We start from the raw sequence: 21738 nt of genomic DNA, 5'->3' as shown, positions 1-21738 counted from the left end.
TGAACCCACAACCAGTTGGTGTTTATGGCGTCTTACCAAATGAGCCTTAGGGCCACAGGCACACAGGACCATGCAAACTACTCCACCAAACCCTGGCCTGGTCCCCATTGCCTCTTGGGTAATGGAACTGGTGGGTTCTATGGTTCCATCGACCTTTGTGTCAACATCACCCTGGAAGCATTCACAGAAACCCTGGAAGCATTCGGGTGTTTTAGATCATCCAAACCAAACTACGATCACAGTTTCAGTCAACGGCTGAAACAACCAAGCAATCCAGTAGGGCACAATGCATGACACTTGCATTAGTGTTTTTTTTCTGAAGATACAAGTGATTGCATGAATTGACCAAGTTTTCCCTCACCATATCTCAAACATCCACATGCTGTACTTTGATGTAGACTTGGAAGTGTAGCAGGGAAGGAGACCCCCCCCCCCCAGTGTGCGTCCCAAATGGCATCCTATTCCCTACATAGTGCACTACTTTGACCAGAGCACTATGGGACCTGGTCAAAAGTGCTCTAGGCATTGAATAGGGTGCCATTTGGGATTCCCACGGTCTGTGGTTTCATTGGTTTACTACTTCACAAACTTAAATACTCCACCCCTCTGATCTGTAGTTCTTGGTGTAAATAGAAGCAAACATTGTAGTCCCTTTCATTTGTTAACGCCTTTAGGATGTCAGTGTCTTCATTATTGCCTGTGCATTTCATTGACTTTTCCTTTTGGTCCACCATTACTGTGTAACTGTCTATTTTTTTAAGAGGCTAATAAACAAACAGGATGCCCCATTGACTCAGGTTAAAGGCTCACTCCTTCATTTGGAAAAACAACAAAATGGCAGCTCCACCACTTGTTTTGCTATAAAGCTGAGGGATGGAGCTGCTGCTGAAGTGTAACCACTCTCAAACAGGGATTTAAATGATAAAGACAGCTGTATATGTCACAGATTGGGTCTTTAAAGGTTATTCTAACAGATGTTAGGTGGTGGCGGTGAGAAGGGTGAGAAGGGTGATATGGTGAACGAGAAGGCCAGGCTGGGGTGAGAAATGGAAGAGGCAGAGACCGGAGCTTGCTCTCTGTCTCACCGGGGCGCACCATTCTAATCTAGACTGTCTGCCGTAAATATGGCTTTCTCTGGCTTTTTCTTTGATGATAGGAACAATAGACCTGCTGGAGAGGCTTAGGGTCATTTTTTTCTCTCCTCATGTACCCCTCCCTACCACTCCTCCAAGTGTCCATGCTAGACACTCACTGTCACTCCCTGTGTCTTCTGCTTTTGCTGTGTGTAATAGAGCTGTAGTATGCCTTTTTCAAGTCACGTACAATGCTGTTCCAATATACTATTACCTTTAAAAAATATATTTACTCGAAGTATGGAGCTATTGCAAAAGCATAGCAAAAGTTTGCGAGACTTTTTGTGAGTTGTTTGTCCTTGGCCTGAACAGATTGAAACATGGCCAAAGTACAATGTGCTATGTGTCTGCTTTTACAGTATTTCCCAATCCTAGACCATTTGAGTTTGTTTTCATCCTCATCTATCATTCTATTTGGAGGGCTCCCAAGTGGCAAAGCGGTCTAAGGCACTGCATCTCAGTGCTAGAGGCATCACTACAGACCCTGGTTCGATCCTGGGCTGTATCACAACCGGCCGTGATCAGGAGTCCCACAGGGAGGCGCACATTTGGCACAGCGTCGTCCGAGTTAAAGGAGGGTTTGGCCGGTGTAGGCCGCCATTGTAAAATAAGCATTTGTTCTTAACTGACTTGCCTAGTTAAATAAAGGTTAAATAAAAAATATATATCTAAAGTTGTTATTCTGTTTACTATATAGTTTGGATTTTTGGCTTAAACTGTGAATTTCTATTGGAAAGTAACAGAGTATTGGCAGCAGCGACCAGCGCAGGCCTGATAAAGCTTTGCTGAATCACTTCATTCCAAATGGCTGACTAAAGAACGGCATAAGAGAGAAAGAGACAAGAAATAAAATAGTCTAAATGATAAAGCCATGCATTGGTGAAACGCACCACTGTGACGGAGGTCCATTTGTTACGCATAATATCTAATAGCAAAGACTTTCTATACATTTGACTCCTATTGTTTAGGACTGAGGCATACTGAGTCCACCCGGATACCTACTTTTCCACATTTAACATGTTTTGTGTGAATATGCTATATTTGAAAGAGTGAAAAGAAATGAGCCTAAAATTGTCCTAGAAAAGGAAAATAACGTAGAGCAATCTCAGATAGGAAAATACAGTGTTGTCTTGGTGTACGGTCTATGGACTTCATTATATCCCCCTTACTGTCATTGATCTTAGTAGATGAAAGGTGAGTCAGTCGCCCTCGAGATTCAGGAAGTAAACTGAAAGTCCAATTTACTCCCGGAACTAACTGAATTGAAACGGAATCAACCCCAACCCTTATGTTGAGTCCGTGCTGTTGAACACATCTGTTTAGCTAGGTATATGTGGATCACTATAATTAGTGTGATCACCCAGAGGAAGACTAATCCGATCCGGTAAACAGAACAGCGTTAAGTGGCTTGTTGTGCCGGCACCATGATACCATTCATCCCTCCTCTATCCATTATCTCTATCCATCCGTCCCTCCATCCGTCCGTCCCTCCATCCATACGTCCCTCCATCCATCCCTGCATCCAGCACTCGACTGTCCATGTTACAAAATGTTGTCACAATATATGCACAAATCTACTGAATTGTTTCAGCTGGGAAGCATGTGGACGGACGCCTTTAGTGTCACAGAGTGCAAGCCTGCCATGCTCTAAATGTTGAAGGCCAACCAAGGCTCTCTCTCTCTCTCTCTCTCTCTCTCTCTCTCTCTCTCTCTCTCTCTCTCTCTCTCTCTGTCACACACACTCTCTGTGTAGTCTCTCTTTCCCATCTACCCTTCCTCCAGACAGAGCTCTCTGCAGCAGTTTTAGTCAGACTAGAGCAGAGCACTCTTGGTAACGCTGTACTGAGACCTGTTAGAGGTCGGTGTTACATAGCCTGTTGTGAGGACCTGTAGTATATAAAATACAGTGTTGGACATGATGTTTCCCTGTCCACCTGTGGTCCTATGATAATTGTTTCGACTCTGAGTCAGTCTTCTCACTGACGTTGAGCTGTTGTAAGATGGGGCCATCATAGCCATGAGAACAATTTTTTATTGAACTTATCATTGACGTTTTTTTCTCTTGGCCTCTTGCCATTTGAATCCCAATTATCTGGCACGGTCTCATTCCTAAACACTGAATCTACTTTGGAGGCTGTGTGCAGGGCGGTCGGTCCACCACCACCCACCAGCACTGACCAGCCTGTGTCACGGTTAGGGTTGCAAAGCTACCGGTAATTTACAACATTTACCAGAATCTATGGCAATCTATGGTAACGTTGGTCATTTATACTTCTTATGCACGTGAGTGAGGACCCAAAAGCGGTTTAACAAAAACAGAGTCCTTTAATGTCAAAACACAGGGAAGACATAGATCCTCTTCAGATGTATATAATGGCAAAATAGACAACCCGCAGAGAGGGCGACAAATTAATCATAAAGTCCTTCTGATATTCACAGAAGAGTCCCCCTTCTTAGCAGCAGAGGAGAATAGCTGGGTTAGCGGCGACAGACTGCTGGTCTCTCTGGGTAGGCGCGGGTCGTAGAGGACAGAGGTACCTGATCACACGTAGCATCAGATGAACAGGCAGATACCGACAGGACAGGACAAGGGTGAAGCAAACGAGACGATAGTTTGGTTCTGGCATGAGAAAATCAAACGAGAATCTGACAAAGACAGAAGCAGGAACAGAGAGAGAAATAGAGACCTAATCAGAGGGAAAAAAGGGGACAGGTGGGAAAAGGGTGAACGAGGTAGTTAGAGAAGATGAGGAACAGCTGGGGGAAGGAGAGGAAGAGAAGGTAACCTAATACGACCAGCAGAGGGAGACGGAGTGAAGAGAAAGAACAGGAACAAGACATAATGACAATACATGACAGTACCCCCCCACTCACCAAGCGCCTCCTGGCGCACTCGAGGAGGAAACCTGGCGGCAACGGAGGAAATCATCGATCAGCGAACGGTCCAGCACGTCCCGAGAGGGAACCCAACTCCTTTCCTCAGGACCGTACCCCTCCCAATCCACTAGGTACTGATGACCACGGCCCCGAGGACGCATGTCCAAAATCTTACGGACCCTGTAGATAGGTGCGCCCTCGACAAGGATGGGGGGGGGGGGGAGACGAGCAGGGGCGCGAAGAACGGGCTTAACACAGGAGACATGGAAGACCGGGTGGACGCGACGAAGATATCGCGGAAGAAGAAGTCGCACTGCGACAGGATTAATGATCTGAGAAATACGGAACGGACCAATGAACCGCGGGGTCAACTTGCGAGAAGCTGTCTTAAGGGGAAGGTTCTGAGTGGAGAGCCAAACTCTCTGACCGCGACAATATCTAGGACTCTTAGTTCTACGCTTATTAGCGGCTCTCACAGTCTGCGCCCTATAACGGCAAAGTGCAGACCTGACCCTCTTCCAGGTGCGCTCGCAACGTTGGACAAAAGCCTGAGCGGAGGGAACGCTGGACTCGGCGAACTGAGACGAGAACAGCGGAGGCTGGTACCCGAGGCTACTCTGAAAAGGAGATAGCCCGGTCGCAGACGAAGGAAGCGAGTTGTGGGCGTATTCTGCCCAGGGGAGCTGTTCTGACCAAGACGCAGGGTTACGAAAAGAAAGACTGCGTAAGATGCGACCAATAGTCTGATTGGCTCCCTCCCATAGTCTGCAAAACTCCCTCCAAAATTGAGACGTGAATTGCGGACCCCTGTCCGAAACGGCGTCTGACGGAAGGCCATGAATTCTGAAAACATTCTCGATGATGATTTGTGCCGTTTCTTTAGCAGAAGGGAGCTTAGCGAGGGGAATAAAATGAGCCGCCTTAGAGAACCTATCGACAACCGTAAGAATAACAGTCTTCCCCGCTGACGAAGGCAGTCCGGTGATAAAATCTAAGGCGATGTGAGACCACGGTCGAGAGGGAATGGGAAGCGGTCTGAGACGGCCGGCAGGAGGGGAGTTACCGGACTTAGTCTGCGCGCAGACCGAACAAGCAGCCACAAAACGACGCGTGTCATGCTCCCGAGTGGGCCACCAAAAACGCTGGCGAATGGAAGAAAGCGTACCCCGAACGCCGGGGTGGCCGGCTAACTTGGCAGAGTGAGCCCACTGAAGAACGGCCAGACGAGTAGGAACGGGAACGAAAAGAAGGTTCCTAGGACAAGCGCGCGGCGACGGAGTGTGAGTGAGTGCTTGCTTTACCTGCCTCTCAATTCCCCAGACAGTCAACCCGACAACACGCCCCTCAGGGAGAATCCCCTCGGGGTCAGTGGAGGCTACTGAAGAACTGAAGAGACGAGATAAAGCATCAGGCTTGGTGTTCTTAGAGCCCGGACGATAAGAAATTACGAACTCGAAACGAGCGAAAAACAGCGCCCAACGAGCCTGACGCGCATTAAGTCGTTTGGCAGAACGGATGTACTCAAGGTTCCTTTGGTCAGTCCAAACGACAAAAGGAACTCCCCTCCAACCACTGTCGCCATTCGCCTAGGGCTAAGCGGATGGCGAGCAGTTCGCGGTTTCCCACAACATAGTTACGTTCCGACGGCGACAGGCGATGAGAAAAATACGCGCAAGGGTGGACCTTGTCGTCAGAGAGGGAGCGCTGAGAAAGAATGGCTCCCACGCCCACCTCTGACGCGTCAACCTCGACAACGAACTGTCTAGAGACGTCAGGTGTAACAAGGATAGGTGCGGATATAAAACGATTATTGAGGAGATCAAAAGCTCCCTGGGCGGAAACGGACCACTTAAAGCACGTCTTGACAGAAGTAAGGGCTGTGAGAGGAGCTGCCACCTGACCGAAATTACGGATGAAACGACGATAGAAATTCGCGAAGCCGAGAAAGCGCTGCAGCTCGACGCGTGACTTAGGAACGGGCCAATCAATGACAGCTTGGACCTTAGCGGGATCCATCTTAATGCCTTCAGCGGAAATAACAGAACCGAGAAATGTGACGGAGGAGGCATGAAAAGTGCACTTCTCAGCCTTCACAAAAAGACAATTCTCTAAAAGGCGCTGGAGGACACGTCGAACGTGCTGAACATGAATCTGGAGTGACGGTGAAAAAATCAGGATATCGTCAAGGTAAACGAAAACAAAGATGTTCAGCATGTCTCTCAGGACGTCATTGACTAATGCCTGAAAGACAGCTGGAGCGTTAGCGAGGCCGAAAGGAAGAACCCGGTATTCAAAGTGCCCTAACGGAGTGTTAAACGCCGTTTTCCACTCGTCCCCCTCCCTGATGCGCACGAGATGGTAAGCGTTACGAAGGTCCAACTTAGTGAAAAACCTGGCTCCCTGCAGGATCTCGAAGGCTGAAGACATAAGAGGGTGCGGATAACGATTCTTCACTGTTATGTCATTCAGCCCTCGATAATCTATGCAGGGGCGCAGGGACCCGTCCTTCTTCTTAACAAAAAAAAACCCCGCTCCGGCGGGAGAGGAGGAGGGGACTATGGTACCGGCGTCAAGAGCTACAGACAAATAATCTTCGAGAGCCTTACGTTCGGGAGCCGACAGAGAGTATAGTCTACCCCGGGGGGGAGTGGTTCCCGGAAGGAGATCAATACTACAATCATACGACCGGTGCGGAGGAAGAGAGGTGGCCCTGGACCGACTGAACACCGTGCGCAGATCGTGATATTCCTCCGGCACCCCCGTCAAATCACCAGGCTCCTCCTGTGAAGAAGAGACAGAGGAAACAGGAGGGATAGCAGACATTAAACATTTCACATGACAAGAGACGTTCCAGGAGAGGATAGAATTACTAGACCAATTAATAGAAGGATTATGACAAACTAGCCAGGGATGGCCCAAAACAACAGGTGTAAAAGGTGAACGAAAAATTTAAAAAGAAAGGGTTTCGCTATGATTACCAGAGACAGTGAGGGTTAAAGGTAGCGTCTCACGCTGAATCCTGGGGAGAGAACTACCATCCAAAGCGAACAAGGCCGTGGGCTCCCTTAACTGTCTGAGAGGAATGTCATGTTCCCGAGCCCAGGTCTCGTCCATAAAACAGCACTCCGCCCCAGAGTCTATCAAGGCACTGCAGGAAGCTGACGAACCGGTCCAGCGTAGATGGACCGACAAGGTAGTGCAGGATCTTGAAGGAGAGACCAGAGTAGTAGCGCTCACCAGTAGCCCTCCGCTTACTGATGAGCTCTGGCTTTTACTGGACATGAAGTGACAAAATGACCAGCGGAACCGCAATAGAGACAGAGGCGGTTGGTGATTCTCCGTTCCCTCTCCTTAGTCGAGATGCGGATACCCCCCAGCTGCATAGGCTCAGCACCCGAGCCGGCGGAGGAAGATGGTAGTGATGCGGAGAGGGGGGCAACGGAGAACGCGAGCTCCTTTCCACGAGCTCGGTGACGAAGATTAACCCGTCGCTCTATGCGAATAGCGAGTTCAATCAAGGAATCCACGCTGGAAGGAACCTCCCGGGAGAGAATCTCATCCTTTACCTCCGCGCGGAGACCCTCCAGAAAACGAGCGAGCAAAGCCGGCTCGTTCCAGTCACTGGAGGCAGCAAGAGTGCGAAACTCAATAGAGTAATCTGTTATGGATCGATTACCTTGACATAAGGAAGACAGGACCCTGGAAGCTTCCTCCCCAAAAACAGAACGATCAAAAACCTGTATCATCTCCTCCTTAAAGTCCTGATACTGGTTAGTACACTCAGCCCTCGCCTCCCAGATTGCCGTGCCCCACTCACAAGCCCGTCCAGTAAGGAGAGATATGACGTAGGCGATACGAGCTGTGCTCCTGGAGTAAGTGTTGGGCTGGAGAGAAAACACAATATCACACTGGGTGAGGAACGAGCAGCATTCAGTGGGCTCCCCAGAGTAACACGGCGGGTTATTGATTCTGGGCTCCGGAGATTCGAAAGCCCTGGAAGTGGCCGGTGGATCGAGGCGGAGATGGTGAATCTGTTCTGTGAGGTCGGAGACTTGGGCGGCCAGGGTCTCAACGGCATGTCGAGCAGCAGACAATTCCTGCTCGTGTCTGCCTAGCATCGCTCCCTGGATCTCGACGGCTGAGTGGAGAGGATCCGAAGTCGCTGGGTCCATTCTTGGTCAGATTCTTCTGTTATGCACGTGAGTGAGGACCCAAAAGCGGTTTGACAAAAACAGAGTCCTTTAATGTCAAAACACAGGGAAGACATAGATCCTCTTCAGATGTATATAATGGCAAAATAGACAACCCGCAGAGAGGGCGACAAATTAATCATAAAGTCCTTCTGATATTCACAGAAGAGTCCCCCTTCTTAGCAGCAGAGGAGAATAGCTGGGTTAGCGGCGACAGACTGCTGGTCTCTCTGGGTAGGCGCGGGTCGTAGAGGACAGAGGTACCTGATCACACGTAGCATCAGATGATAAGGCAGATACCGACAGGACAGGACAAGGGTGAAGCAAACGAGACGATAGTTTGGTTCTGGCATGAGAAAATCAAACGAGAATCTGACAAAGACAGAAGCAGGAACAGAGAGAGAAATAGAGACCTAATCAGAGGGAAAAAAGGGAACAGGTGGGAAAAGGGTGAACGAGGTAGTTAGAGAAGATGAGGAACAGCTGGGGGAAGGAGAGGAAGAGAAGGTAACCTAATACGACCAGCAGAGGGAGACGGAGTGAAGAGAAAGAATAGGAACAAGACATAATGACAATACATGACAATACTTGACTAACTTAAAAAATAAAATAAAAAGATTAATACAGTGCCTTCAGAAAGTATTCATACCGTTGTAATTATTCCTCATTTTGTTATTTTGTTATGTTACAACCTGATTTCAAAATGGATTAAATACAGTTGAAGTCGGAAGTTTACATAAACGGGTTTTAATGACTCCAACCTAAGTGTTTCAACCACTCCACAAACTTCTTGTTAACTATAGTTTTGGCAAGTCGGTTAGGACATCTACTGTGTGCATGACACAAGTCATTTCCCCAACAATTGTTTACAGACAGATTATTTCACTGTATCACAATTCCAGTGTGTCAGAAGTTTATATACACTAAGTTGACTGTGCCTTTAAACAGATTGGAAAATTCCAGAAAATGATGTCATGGCTTTAGAATCTTCTGAGTCAGTTGGATGTGTACCTGTGGATGTATTTCAAGGCCTACCTTCAAACTCAGTGCCTCTTTGCTTGACATCATGGGAAAATCAAAAGAAATCAGCCAAGACCTCAGAAAAAAAATTGTAGACCTCCACAAATCTGGTTCACGTTCATCTGTACAAACAATAGTACGCAAGTATAAACACCATGGGACCACGCAGACATCATATCAGGAAGGAGGCGCTTTCTGTCTCCTAGAGATGAACGTACTTTGGTGCGAAAAGTGCAAATCAAACCCAGAACAACAGCAAAGGACCTTGTGAAGATGCTGGAGGAAAAAGAGGGAGGCTTGCAAGCCAAAGAATACCATCCCAACCATGAAGCATGGGGGTGGCAGCATCATGTTGTGGGGGTGCTTTGCTGCAGGAGGGACTGGTGCACTTCACAAAATAGATGGCATCATGAGGTGGGGAAATTATGTGGATATATTGAAGCAACATCTCAAGACATCCGTCATGAAGTTAAAGCTTGGTCGCAAATGGGTCTTCTACATGGACAATGACCCCAAGCATAATGTTGTGGCAAAATGGCTTAAGGACAACAAAGTCATGGTATTAGAGTGGCCACCAGAAAGCCCTGACCCTAATCCTATAGAAAAGTTGTGGGCAGAACTGAAAAAGCATGTGCGAGCAAGGGGGCCTATAAACCTGACTCAGTTACACCAGCTCTGTCACGAGGAATGAGCCAAAATTCACCCAACTTATTGTGGGAAGCTTGTGGAAGGCTACCCGAGTTAAACAATTTAAAGGCAATGCTACCAAATACTATTTGAGTGTATGTAAACTTCTGACCCACTGGGAATGTGAAGAAAGAAATAAAAGCTGAAATAAATCATTCTCTCTACTATTATTCTGACATTTCACAATTCTTAAAATAAAGTGGTGATCCTAACTGACCTATGACAGGGAATCTTTACTATGATTAAATGTCAGAAATTGTGAAACTGAGTTTAAATGTATTTGGCTAAGTTGTATGTAAACTTCGGAAAGTCGGAGGTTTACATACACCTTAGCCAAATACATTTAAACTCAGTTTTTCAACATCATACTTTCAAAATCTTAGCTAGCAGTCATCATCATGAATCAAGTCGATAATCTACTGGAAAATCCTTTTTAATCCTTGTCATATGAAGAGAAATAATGATGGGAAATTATAGATGAAACATATCGGTGCTCTTCGGCCATTGGACATAAACATTACCCAACAAGCTGGAAATTGCAAATTCAACAATGAGTGATTTGGTAGGAATCAGTGGCTAACAGAAAGCAATCACTAGCCTGCTATTCAGTGGAGTGGGTGCGTGGCCCCAATTCTGGGTTTAAGGATCTCTTTTCCATTTTTTTCATGCTCAAAACAACTGTTAAATTGAAACTGGGAAATCTGACTTCAGTGAGTTCAAGACAACTGGGAACTAGCAACTGGGAACTAGCTTTGACTGGGAAAATTAGTTTTGAATGGTCATCCAACTCGGAATTGTAAGTCGGGAACTCGGGCCTCTTTCTAGAGCTACAACCTGAAGATCACTGACGTTATCATGATTCAAATTAGTTTTTTTCTGAGTTCCCAGTTGTCTTGAAAGCACCAGAAATCCAGGGAATGCCAGACTTTGATGTTAAAGTTTGATGACAATATTTGGACCGCCACGCCACCTTCCTGTTCAAGTGAGCACAGCACAACAAGGTGAGTCCAAAAATGTATTGTATGCTACTGCATAAATTATGTTATATGCCAGGGAGATATGTATGCTGTAGCTAAGAAAGTAATACTAAATGTATGTTGTGTAGTAAGCTGTTAGTAGCCCACATGCCTAAACCTAATAATTTGGTCTATTTTTGCCTCTTAATTTCGCCTACTGTTCTGACTTGGGGGTGCACATGTAGCCTACAGTATAAACTGTTTTAGAGAAATGTAACCATTGAATATTGTAAGAGGTTAATTGTCTGCTAATATGCCCCCTTTATTTATCCTACGGTTCTGACTTGTAAGAACAGCCCATGTTCTGAATTCTGTCGCTTTACATTTCAAAAGTGCTTAATAAATAGTTATATTGACTATGTCTGTCCTAGCTCGCTCATTAATGTCTTATTAGAAATCATGGATCGCCTCTTATCCGCTTGTCGTCCTCTTGTGCCATAGTTTGTACATCTCAATTGTAAGTAGAAACCACATTTGTTTAAGCAAGTCAGCCATATCAGCTATGTTTTTTTAAAGCAGTAAATGAGCCTGAATGAACTGTTTCACTGTCAGCAGCAGTGGAAAGTTGTTGGGACTGCAGTATGGACAGCTTTATGTAGGCCCTAACAGTTTGTGGGCACCGTTTGTCCCCGTTATAGTGCAATTAATGTATTGTTTAGTGTTGTGTTTTGTTTTGTTATATTGTGGCTTTGCTGGCATGCATCCCCCAGAAAAAAAGTGTTTGCCCCACCAGGATTTACATGCTAAAATTTGCCGCTGTTCACACCCCTGAGTCAATACTTTGCAGAAGCACTTTTGACAGTAATTACAGCTGTGAATCTTTCTGGGTATGTCTCTAAGACATTTCCACACCTGAATTGGGCAACATTTGCCCTTTATTCTTTTCAAGATTCTTGGTTGATGATCATTGCTAAACAACCATTTTCAGGTCTTTCCATAGATTTTCAAGTAGATTTAAGTCAAAACTTTAACTCGGCCACTCGGGAACATTCACTGTCTTCTTGGTAAGCAACTCCAGTGTAGATTTGGCCTTGCGTCTTAGGTTATTGTCCTGCTGAAAGGTGAATTCACCTCCCCGTGTCTGGTGGAAAGCAGTCTGAACCTCGTTTTGCCTGTGCTTAGCTCGGAAAAAGCACTCCCATAACATAATGCAGCCACCAATATGGTTGAAAATATGAAGAGTGGTACTCAGTAATGTGTTGTGTTGGATTTGCCGCGAACATAACACTTTGTATTCATTACCCAAAGGGATTTGCTTTGCCACAGTTTTTGCAGTATCACTTTAGTTCCTTGTTGCAAACAGGATGCATGTTTTGGAATATTTGTATTCTGTACAGGTTTCCTTCTTTTCACTCTGTCAATTAGGTTAGTATTGTCGAAACCAAGTCAAATCAAATGTTATTGGTCACATACACATGGTTAGGAGATGTTATTGCGAGTGTAGCGAAGTGCTTGTGTTCCAACTGCAGTAATATCTAACAAGTAATCTAACAATTCTGGAGTAGTCACTACAACTGTGGAGTAATTACAATGTTGTTGATCCATCCTCAGTTTTCTACGATTACAGCTCCTAAGCCTCCTGAGGCTTCAGTTTGATATATAAATTTAAAACCATCACGTTCTCCAAAAGGGTTTCTTAGTCAATTCAAAACCAGCTAGTACAGATACACCCCCCCTCCTCCAAATTCAGTAGGTCTGCACTGAAAAGGTTGTTTTAAAGATCTTGATGTTTCTTCGGTTCAGTTGTTGCAATCTTTTATTGGAGATGCTATTACTTTTCCTTTTTGGAATACTAAGGCTTTACTTCAGTTCAGTTTATTCTAACCATGACAGGTGTTCCTGGAACATGAATCCAGAGACACTCTGATCCTTTGGGATTGTCTCGCTCAATGAGTTAACAAATCATGGAGCTGAAAGCCCTCAAACAACATGTGACAGACAGCTTAGCAGGAGCAACAAAAACCCATGTAGTTAAATGATTAGCAGCCTTAGTGTCACATGTACCTGTTTTGATTGTGAGTTAAAAATACTCCTTTGTATGGATTTAGGGTTATTTGGGTTCTCTTCCTAAAGTCCTTGTTGTTTTGTGATGTGATTGCTATTCCTCAGATCAAGCCAAGTGAAACCATTAAACCCATTAAACCATTTAACTGTTTTAAAGTCACAATTGTCCTCATGGTGAAATCCCTGAGCGGTTTCCTTCCTCTCCGGCAACTGAGTTAGAAAGGATGTTTGTATCTTTGTGGTGACTGGGTGATACACAATCCCAAGTCAAATCAAATCAAATGTATTTATATAGCCCTTCTTACATCAGCTGATATCTCAAAGTGCTGTACAGAAACCCAGCCTAAAACCCCAAACAGCAAGCAATGCAGGTGTAGAAGCACGGTGGCTAGGAAAAACTCCCTAGAAAGGCCAAATCCTAGGAAGAAACCTAGAGAGGAACCAGGCTATGTGGGGTGGCCTCTTCTGGCTGTGCCGGGTGGAGATTATAACAGAACATGGCCAAGATGTTCAAATGTTCATAAATGACCAGCATGGTCAAATAATAATAATCACAGGCAGAACAGTTGAAACTGGAGCAGCAGCACAGCCAGGTGGACTGGGGACAGCAAGGAGTCATCATGCCAGGTAGTCCTGAGGCATGGTCATAGGGCTCAGGTCCTCCGAGAGAGAGAAAGAAAGAGAGAAAGAGAGAATTAGAGAGAGCATACTTAAATCAAGTGTATTTAATATTCAATGTCTGCTATTTATATTTTACCACACTACAAATAGGGGCACTTCTTTGAGAGGCATTGGAAAACCTCCCTGGTCTTTGTGGTTAAATCTGTGTTTGAAATACACTGCTCGACTGGGGGACCTTACAAATAATTGTATCTGTGGGGTACAGAGATGAGGTACAGTAGTCATTCAAAAATCATGTTAATCTCTAGGGTAGGGGGCACTATTTTCACTTCCGGATGAAAAGCGTGCCCAAAGTAAACTGCCTGCTACTCAGGCCCAGAAGCTAGGAGAAGCTAACGTTTCCAGAACTGTTAAAATAATGTCTGTGAGTACTGATTTGGCAGGCGATATCCTGAGAAAAATCCAACCAGGAAGTAGGATTTTTTTTATTTTTGTAGTTTTCTATTCAATGCCATTACAGTATCCATTGACTTAGGACTCAAATTGCAGTTCCCATGCCTTCCACTAGATGTCAACAGTCTTTAGAAATGGTTTCAGGCTTGTATTCTGAAAAATGAGGGAGTAAGAGCAGACTGAATGAGTGGGCCCTGCCGTGTCACAGAGCTTTTTCATGCGCGATCCCGAGAGAGCGCCTTTCTTGTTTACCTTTTATATTGACAACGTTATTGTCTGGTTGAAATATGATAAATTATTTAGGCTAAAAACAACCTGAGGATTGAATATAAACATCGTTTGACATGTTTCTATGTTTCTACTTTACGGATACAATTTGGATTTTTTGTCTGCCTGTTGTGACTGCGTTTGAGCCTGTGGATTACTGAAGAAAACGAGCAAACAAAAATTAGGTTTTTGGATATAAAGAGAGGCTTTATCGAACAAAACAAACATTTATTGAGTAAATGAATGTCTTCTGAGTGCAACCATATGAAGATCATCAAAGGTAAGTGATTAATTTTAGCTCTATTTCTGACTTGTGTAACTCTTCTACTTGGCTGGTTACTGTTTGTAATGATTTGTCTGCTGGGCGATGTTCTCAAATAATTGCATGGTATTCTTTCGCCGTAAAGCCTTTTTGAAATCTGACACCGTGGTTGGATTCACAAGAAGTTAATTTTTAAACCTATGTATAACACTTGTATGTTTTCTGAATTTTTATAATCAGTATTTCTGTATTTGAATTTGGCGCTCTGCAATTTCACTGCATGTTGGCCAGGTGGGACGCTACCGTCCCACGTACCCTAGAGAGGTTTTAAGCACTATTATTGCACACAGTAAGTCCATGCAACTTATTATGCAACTTATTAAGCACATTTTTACTCCTGAACTTATGTATGCCTGCCATAACAAAGGGGTGGAACACTAATTGACTCAAGACATTCGAGCTTTTCATTTTTAATTCATTTGTAAACGTTTCAAAATATATCTTTCCACTTTGACATTATGAGATATTGTGTGTAGGCCAGTGACATTTTATTTGATTTTTTATCCATTTTAAATTCAGGCTGTAACCCCAAACAATTGAAAAAACCAAGGGGTGTGAATACTTTCTGAAGGCACTGTATATAGTATTTATCTTTATATCTTTGTCCATATTGTCTATGAGTTTCTAGTAGATAGACCATATGGTTCAAGAGAAAATAGCCTAATTAATGATGAAAACATCTAATCAACAACAGCGTTATTTTAAATGAGCTCTGCAACTCTTCCAACTATTTACTTTTTTTCATAGCTGCCGCCAGTTTGTGGTCAAAACATTTATAACAAAGACATATTGACATAGTAAAATAAATTAAAGGGCGTAAGAAATATATAACGTTTCATGCTAAAACCCTCATATTAAACACTATTTTTAGAATAATGTTTTACAGGTTTGTAATTTCATTTTATGTTTCATTTTAAAATAATTGTGTTGGATCATGTTATATATTTAACATGTGAGGCCACACGGAGGTCCAGAGATAATTACAGACACCTGTGATAATCTGAAGTACCCAAAAGGGCCACTAAATGTCTTGTGATAAATTACATACTTGAAAGTGACCAAAATTCTGGTAGTTTAATGGTAAACTTCAAAAGTTTCCAGTAATATAGCCCCTTTGCAACCCTAGTCACAGTCAAAGCCCCTGCGACCACGGTCACCATCAATGGTCCCTTTCTCTTCCCCCGGGGGACAATGCATTTTTTCCATGCTATAAAGCAGATGCTGTATTATAGCAGCACAAAGCTGGGCCAATCTCAACCTGTTTACCATGAGAAAGGCACACCGAGTCAGGATGCCTATCACTGTGTGGGCCTTTTTGACTCCCACTCTAATAACGAGTCCCAAAGGAGACCAGGGTTGCACCCCAAATGGGACCCTATTTCTTATTTATTGCACTACTTTTGACCAGAGACCTTCGGGTCCGGTCAAACGTAGTGCACTAAATAGGGAATAGGGTCCCATTTGGGATGGGAGCACAGCCCCAAAGGAGACCGGCAACTCCCAGTCATGTATTGTGATCACTCTGTGGTTGACAGGAAATACAGTGTTAAAGTGCTGATCCAGGCTATTCAGGATATTCTTATAAGGGCATTTTTTGGTGCTCAGAGAATACAGAGGTGACCATGGCAGAGAATGAGCCCGTCAGCATTTTAAGGAGTTATAGGAAGCCAGATAAGTGTGTAGGAAACTTTGCATTTGTCCACTTAAAATTCTCTCTTAAAAGAAGGAAGCTCTAATATTTCAATGGCCCAAGTTAATATCGTATGACATTTTGTGAGATACAGTTGTGAGATACCATTAGCTATCGTTTGCCTTGCTGCGTTATGCTCCTCTTTCAAATCAAATTGCATTTGAATTGTCACATGCTTCGTAAACAACAGATGTAGATTTAAATAGAAATTACGGGCCCATCCCAACAATGGAAAATACACAAATAAAATGCTAATAATTATAGAAGAATATATAGTAACAGAATAAATGAATACACAATGAGCAATAAAAATACTCCCTTGTATGGATTTAGGGTTATTTGGGTTATCTTCCTAAAGGCCTTGTTGTCTTGTGATGTGATTGCTACTCCTCAGATCAAGCCAAGTGAAACCCATATTTACTCAGAACTCCTGTAGTGGACTTACTTATCGGCAATCCAGAAGCCTTGGGTCATCTCCTGGCGGGTGCTCTTAATGCCTAATTGACCACTTAAGGAGGGAGAAGGAGAGAGGGGTCTTGAAAGGGTCATATTACTGCTGTCAGTCAGGGAGCTGTAATGCCCTGGCCCTCTTAACCTCTCAGACAACTTATCCTAGCGTTTAGTGTTGGGCCAGTAAGTGAAAAATAGCTAGTCTGAATCCCCGAGCTGACTAGGTGAAAAATATGTTGTTATGCCCTTGAGCAAGACAGTTAACCCTCCACAACAGGCGCCCAATGTGCCCCCCCCCCACCACCACCACCACCACTTCTCCAGTTCAGAGGAGTTGGGTTAAAAGTGGAAGTCAAGTTTCGGTTGGACCTTGTGTGCAATTGTGTCGTATTTGTGTCGTATTTTAAACATGGCCACCTGGCTGGACATGAGTCATGGAAAGGACATACATCAGTCATATTGAGAGCCTAGAGATGAGTGGGCCACTGTGGCTCTAAATGATTGAGGGGACACATGTTCTTATACATAAGCCCTTATCTTATGCATACCTCTTGGATGGAAAATGTAAGCAATAATGTACATTTTAGGGGCTGGTTTTCCCACATGCTGATTAGGCCTAAAACGCACTTTCAATGGAGATTTCCGGTCTGGGAAACTGACCCTAGGTGTGCATTTACTTTTGTTGCAAGATGTTGCATTGGCCATTATGTTCCATTACCACCACAGACAGTGGATTAACACAGAGGACTGCTTGGCTCACTGTCGTCGAAGATGTCATTTTCCGGTGGATTGCTTTTCTTCCAGTAGCTCAGCGTGATGTGGAGCCTATTCTTCAAGACTGCAGTGACGGCAGGTTGCTGCGAATGAACTGACTCTGAAGGGACTTCAGAGAGAAGGATAGAGGATGGTTTTCCCTTCCCTTCCCTCTAGACTAGGCTGTGGCTCAGCAAGCATCTAGCACAGCTGCCACAGAAATAGTATCACTGAGAGAACATAGAAGCCCAGGCTTGACTGCATTCAAACAGAAATGCTGTTGTCTCTCAAAACTACCCATGTGTAGGCAGTCCTTCTCTTCTCTTCTCTCTTCCAGGGACCAGTCTGTCTGTTTCAAAGATGACATCTTGCATTCAACACAAACTATAGATCTGCTCGAAACTACCCACGTGTAGAGCTCCTTCTTCTCTTCTGTTCCTGGAACTCGTCTTTCTCTCGGAGATGAGATGACGTCTTGCATTCAGTTCTCTGTCTTTCTGCATCTGTCGACTGGCTTTGTAATAACAATGATAAGTAACGTTAATTTATTCTCTTAAGCGGTGGCAGGCATATTATTCACAAGACAATGGCCCTCTCAATGGTCCATCTATTACCCATTGAATTAACCTAAATAATTATGCAGATTTGTAAAGAAAAGCTCAATTGTTACTTACAAGCTCCCCAAAGTCCAAGCCCCCTCACCCCAAACACACCATCTTCTGGCTGTTATTGCTAAAGTGAATCAATTATTTTAAAGTTGCATTATGCAGAAATTGCTCTTGCCATTTCCTGGTTGCTAAAATAGTATGCCTAATTTCAGTTTGTGACAAAATGGGGTAGTATAGTGCACAGAATCATTGTACCATCTAAACCTCTGTGAAATATAGCCTGCAACGTCACTTCCTGGAGTAGCTCAAACTGTGAATGTTATGTCTCCATGAGACGCCATTTTAACCGACTTCATTTGGCTTCAATGTGCTATTGAGTCTTCACATAGGAATGAATGGTGTCACGTGATCGTTGGCTTTGTCCATTCATTTATACAGTCATTGAACATAGCCGATAGGTATTAGTATGGTTTTGTTCTGTATCGTACCACCAAGCCCCATTCAGTCAAACAGTGATTCCGCATAGGCCAATCCATAGACACTATCCAGATATGAAATACATCATATTTATTTCATCAGTGTAAATGAAATGAAATACAACAATGCTGCTTTTCTTTCTACCATAAGACAGTTTTTGGCATGTCTGCCGGATGTGATATGATAATGAAACTGGTTGACTGTGTAAATAACAATGGAACACATTTGCATTCTTCTGTTCTATTCTCCTGTTGCTGTTGAAATTAGGACAGCTGAAAAGCTATCTCATCCACGAAAAGAGAAGACGGCCAGAGAGAGAGATGAAAGCTCTATGGAAACAGGTTGAGTGTATGTGTATGTGTATGTGTATGTGTGTGTGTGTTTGGGTGTGCGTGTGTGTGTGTGTGTGTGTGTGTGTGTGTGTGTGTGTGTGTGTGTGTGTGTGTGTGTGTGTGTGTGTGTGTGCGTGTGTGTGCGTGTGTGTGTGTGTGTGTGTGAACCTTGTGAACCTGTCTTAGAACAGCCTCGATGGATCCATGTGATGGCCAGAATTGAAATCCCAGGGAGGGACATTGTTTTATTCAAGGTGTTGTCTATTAATAGCTGCAGCTTGACGTTGCTTCCTCTGTTCCCTAACTCGATGCTATTGTCATTGTGTCGTGTTAAGCCTGTGGTCAGACGCGCACACACACACACACACACACACACACACACACACACACACACACACACACACACACACACACACACACACACACACACACACACACCACAGGGTAGATTAGATTTACACAGTATAGTATAATAGCATTGTGTACGTATGACCTGTGGTTGGTAAGGAATCCGTTTTCATAGCCATTCCATTTGTGTGGTAATCATAGAGGATCAATCATTATGGAACAAGAACACATTACCCTCTAGTCTGCATCTGTCAAAGTTAAGGCCAGCGGGGGTTTGAGTAGAGAAATTATAATATAATAAATAAAGAACATTCTCAGTGGACATTGAAATGGCTAAAACTAAATCGAAACGGTGTAGAAATTATAATGGACCTATAGTCTCTTCTCACCTTCCAGCTTCTCTCTGTTCCAAAAGTGAAGGACAGAGGACAATATTTTTCTAATTTTGATGGCAAGGAAGTACAATCCATTTTTGGTCGGTGAAGACCAATTGCAGCCCGCGGGGCAAAATGATTTTGACACCACAGGAGGTTGGTGGCGCTTTAATTGGGGAGGACGGGCTCATGGTAATGGCTGGAGCAGAATAAGTGGTTTCTATGTGTTTGATGCCATTCCATTAGCTCCGTCTCAGCCATTATTATGAGCAATCCTCCCTCCCCTCACCAGCCTCCACTGTTTGACACCCTTTTATCCAGTCTAACCAATGGATTTCCCTATGTACTGGCTGGGTCCCCAGATACCTGTATTTCTACAGTGTGTGTGTGTGTGTGTGTGTGTGTGTTTGTGTGACCACAGGTCCTGGTTAAACACTATTGGTTACTCAAAGGGAACCTGCTGTCCCTATCTGAGAGTGAATAATTGATAATGTGTGCATACAATCTACCCAGTGACAGGTGTGTGTTTGTGTCCCAGGAGACCGCACCAGGCCTAGTGCTGTAATTAAACGACACACGGCATGCTTCCCCATGGTAACATCATTGCAGCACATCCTTGCATTACCACCCCCACACACACAGTGGACTGGCTGGGTAAATGGATACATGTAGGTACAGAGGGCTGGGGATGATGATTGATGATGAGGAAACACACACACACACACACACACACACACACACACACACACACACACACACACACACACACACAGAGTGAATCTTCTAGTAGAGTTTCGTTCCGGTCTGGTCGTTTACCGACATCAGGGTAGGATGCGGTGTGTCGTGGAAATTCAAACTACATTGTCATTTCTTCAAATACTCATCTTTATTTAAAATCGATTAATTATTGCAATAATGAGTCTAGTCAACCCAGCACTCTTGACTGTTGGGCCGAGTAGCCTAACCTTTACAGACAAAGTTCTTTATATAGCTGACACTAAGAATGCTTAGTCATGGCTGGTTCCACCCCTCCCATGCAGTTTGGGTGGCACCATAAGCCATCCTGGGTTCATCCTTTTGGTCATCCAAACCCAGTGCTGTTTTAACCTGACCCCTTCTTAGTTTCCCAGATGCCAGGATGATTAGAACAATAAGGGATTGTTCTAAACTCTTCCAGGCTATCTAGGTTACACCGACCACATCTTGTCTATGGAATGCAGTCTTTAACTTGTTTGTCAGCTCAAGCCTTCTCTAGTGACCCATACGCCCAGGTTCGCTGCAGGGAGTGGAGACCATAAAGACACAGCATGAGGAGAACAGAAATGTCTTACTATTAGTTAATTATAATTGTTTAACCGTTAATATCGAATACATCAGGTAAATACTCAATTTCTCTATCACAGGTGACACCTCTCTACAGGCCCTTGCTCTCACTCTCTCTCTCTCAATCTCTCTCTCTCTCTTACACTCTCTCACACTCTCTCTTTCATTCAATTTCAATTCAATTTAAGAGGATTTATTGGCATGGGAAACACATGTTTACATTGCCAAAGCAAATGAACTAGATAATAAACAAAAGTTAAATAAACAATAAAAAATAGGTTGTATTTAAAATGCCGTTTGCTCTTCACTGGTTGCCCTTTTCTTGTGGCAACAGGTAACAAATCTTGCTGCTGTGATTGCACACTGTGGTATTTGTAACGATTCTCCTCTTCATCTGAGGAAGAGTAGTCAAGATCGGACCAACACGCAGCGTGGTAAGTGTCCATGTTAATATAACAGAACACGAAACAAAAATAACAACGAGAATGTAAGAAACGAAACAGTCCTGTCAGGTGAAACAACACAAAACAGGAAACAACTACCCACAAACACAGGTGGGAACAGGCTACCTAAGTATGGTTCTCAATCAGAGACAACGATTGACAGCTGCCTCTGATTGGGAACCATACCAGGCCAAACACATATAAGTACAAAACAGTGGCAGCCTTAGCAAGGTGTATGTCGTAACCCTCCTACCACTGTCTGGTCTGGGTCATAGTGACCCAATACTACCATCTGGTGGACACTAGTCAAAGGTCCTGCCCCAAAATTGACACCCGCCACATTCCGGGCA

General features: G+C 44.1%; 1 protein-coding gene and 1 pseudogene across 5 annotated transcripts in view; both read left to right on the top strand.

Moving 5' to 3' along the window:
* Positions 1-21738, top strand: part of LOC139408501 (neuronal cell adhesion molecule-like) — a 110420-nt gene that overhangs the window by 13583 nt on the left and 75099 nt on the right. The gene's annotated exons all lie outside the window — the stretch shown is intronic.
* LOC139406233 (piggyBac transposable element-derived protein 4-like) overlaps positions 1-21738 on the top strand; it is a 33347-nt pseudogene that overhangs the window by 8588 nt on the left and 3021 nt on the right.

Source organism: Oncorhynchus clarkii, chromosome 1 (assembly GCF_045791955.1).
Source record: "Oncorhynchus clarkii lewisi isolate Uvic-CL-2024 chromosome 1, UVic_Ocla_1.0, whole genome shotgun sequence".
In the NCBI taxonomy this organism is placed as follows: Eukaryota; Metazoa; Chordata; class Actinopteri; order Salmoniformes; family Salmonidae; genus Oncorhynchus; species Oncorhynchus clarkii.
Note: the sequence above shows the minus strand (reverse complement) of the source record. Positions and strands in the feature narration are given on the sequence as shown.